The sequence below is a fragment of the Zingiber officinale genome, chromosome 10A (genome assembly GCF_018446385.1).
Source record: "Zingiber officinale cultivar Zhangliang chromosome 10A, Zo_v1.1, whole genome shotgun sequence".
NCBI lineage: Eukaryota > Viridiplantae > Streptophyta > Magnoliopsida > Zingiberales > Zingiberaceae > Zingiber > Zingiber officinale.
The window spans coordinates 7,289,252-7,292,009 of NC_056004.1; the positions used below are offsets into that span (position 1 = coordinate 7,289,252).

General features: G+C 34.5%; 1 long non-coding RNA gene across 1 annotated transcript; it reads left to right on the forward strand.

The window, feature by feature from the left end:
* The first annotated feature begins 2,168 nt into the window (after positions 1-2,168).
* Positions 2,169-2,539, forward strand: LOC122028271. Its single transcript, XR_006124689.1, has 2 exons — positions 2,169-2,213; positions 2,459-2,539. It is a non-coding gene; the product is annotated as an uncharacterized LOC122028271 (long non-coding RNA).
* Positions 2,540-2,758: the final 219 nt, after the last annotated feature.

Sequence of the window (2,758 nt, forward strand, 5' to 3'; positions counted from 1 at the left end):
CCCCGAGGAAAAAGGCTCGAAGAGATGGAGATATTGGTATTGCGTGTGATTTTGTTTGGATCCTTCATTTTACTTTTAAATATATGTTTTATTTTGGGAAAATTAGGTAACTGAACTATGGAGGGCACATATGAGGCATCAAGATCCATCGAAGGTCATGAACAAAGATATCATTTCACACTTCGTTCTTCGTCTTGCATATTGTAGAATGTAGGTTTTGATTTTTATGGTCATGTTTTATTTTGATATCACACTATCTTTCCTGAGTGTTATCTCCTTCACCTCCTAGGGATGAATTAAGGAAATGGTTTCTTTCCATGGAGACTTCTCTTTTCCGCTATCGATTCCGACTAGAAAGCCCCGAGTCATAGGTATATTCTGGATACCTTGTATGAGGTTTGGAGCTCTTATCTAATTTCATTTACCAAAATTATGTTCTATTGCTCGTAGAGGTCACTCATGTCTGAATTTCAGCTACCCTATAAGGCTATTAGTCATGCTGAATTCGAGGTATGACTGTAAATTTATGCACCATATTTCTGGTCATATTACAATACTACAAACTTTTAGACATCTCTTTCTATCGAGATGCATTTTTCTCATGTTCTTTGGCCATGGTTTTATCTAGGATGTCTTTTAGTACTTATAGGAAAATATTTTTTATTGCATTGCAGACTGTAAAGGAAAATTTGAACCAAGTTGCGCATTCTATTGGTCAACTGTTGAATGGTATGTCATTACCTACCAGATTTACATTTGTGATGCTACTAGTAACTAGTAATGGGCAAGATTGAACTTCAATAAGTCATCTTAAAACTCTTGTGATGCAATATATATTTGTCAATTTATCTTCTTATCAAATTCCATGGAACTGATTATAAATTGTTTTGTTCTGTTTGAAAGTAACACAGATACCAGTTGCTCAATCATTTATAGCTTTTACTGTTATGTCTAGTAATTTGACAAATTTTTATTGTTTTATGCAGCTAATACACTCTTTTTTAAGGTACCATTTATCTACTTGTTTTTAGTCTAAACTCTCTTTTTTACTACAACAATGTTTCCTTAGTTTCTACTGACCTGTGTCTACTTGCAGGCACCCTTTGAAGAAGTGCCAGAATTATTTGTTGGCCGCAAGGTTTTCCTACAAAAAGGTTTTGCTTATGTTGCGATGCATCAGGTCCATGTTAAATTTATCTTTATACTTTCAAACTCCACAAGATGTGATTATAACTTTATACTTAGTCGGAACTTTTTTTATTTTCATACTAGATCGTTAAAACCTGACAAGTTTTTTGGATGCTGAGTCACGCTCTGTTATCTTTTTCATGGTATTGTAGATGTGCAGTAACATTTGATAAATGATCTAATATCCCGCCTTGTGAGGCAGCAAGCAGTTCTTCTGATCAAGCAAATAGGTACTGATTTTATTTTAATTGAACTATTAAATCATGCTCACACTGACTTGTTAGTGTATGATTAATTCCTTGCATTTGTTCATCAGGAGACAACATTGTATCTTTGATGTTGATCAGATTTTTGTCCAAGAAGTTTCAGAGTTTTGATCCCAAATGACTCACTAACATCTATTAACCAGTTTTTTTAAGTTTTTTTATGTTACTCAAAATACCATGCATTCTCACAAGCAGCTAATCGGTTTATAGTTCTCACTTCAACAAATGTGTTCCTGAAATAAAAGACAGTAGTACCAACACTGCAAAGAGAGGGGGGCTTCTGGCTCCATCGACAAGATGCAAAGTGGATGTCTTTTTTTCACCCTGATTGTTTCTGTTTAAATTTTGTATCTGTTTCTCGCATAGATTTCATTTCTAGGTAAAGTTAGCCAGTAGCTTGACGTTACCATAATGCTCTCATTTTCATCATGATGATATGTTAATCTTATTTTTGCATTGAATTCTATTCAAGACTATTGTCACTTCTAATGCTACATAATAAAACAGAACGCCAATCAAGTGATATAATATCGATAGGCATTTGGTTAATCTTTTTTGGTTGACTAATGTACCATGATTGATTATTTTCTAGGCAGTATATTCTGGTGGAAATGCAGCAAAGGCAGGACTTAGGGTTGGAGACCAAGTATTGTACACAAGCAGCTTCTTTGGGGATGAGCTGTGGCTTGTTGATAAGCTGGGTTTTACCAAAATAGCTATCCAAGCAAAGCCAGACTCTGTTTATTTTGTAGTAAACAGGTATGATCTACTAGGGTCGTGTTGTGAAGTCTGGCAGAAATACCTAAATATGAAATGGTGAAAATATTTGTTAGGGCTTTCCATCCAGTAATATATCCATGTACTTTTCTTCTTGAAGAGAGGAACATTTAAATGTTCAGAATATTAGGGAGTTTGTAGACACAATGTTTGCACTTTTCCTAATACGTTCTTTATCTTTTATCTGATTCTTATTCTCCCTGTTGCATTTCTTTACACTCTAACAGGGGAGCAGAGGTAGATGTAAAAAGACTAACTAAGAGGCCTGCTCCTCCTCGATTTGGTCGCACCTTGACTGAAGCACAAAAGGCAAGCTAATCATTTTGCCTCAGTCTCGATGTTGTCCTGTGACTGATTTCTTTAATTTTTTTTTATTGATTGACATTTCTTTGAATTGTTTCTGATGTGTTCAAATCATACGTTGTTCAAGTTATCTAGTTTAACTTTATTGCTATTACTTAAATTCAAAATTCTTAGCTGTTTGTGCATAATTAAACAAGTGTTATTCCAATTCCATCCTCTTTTAC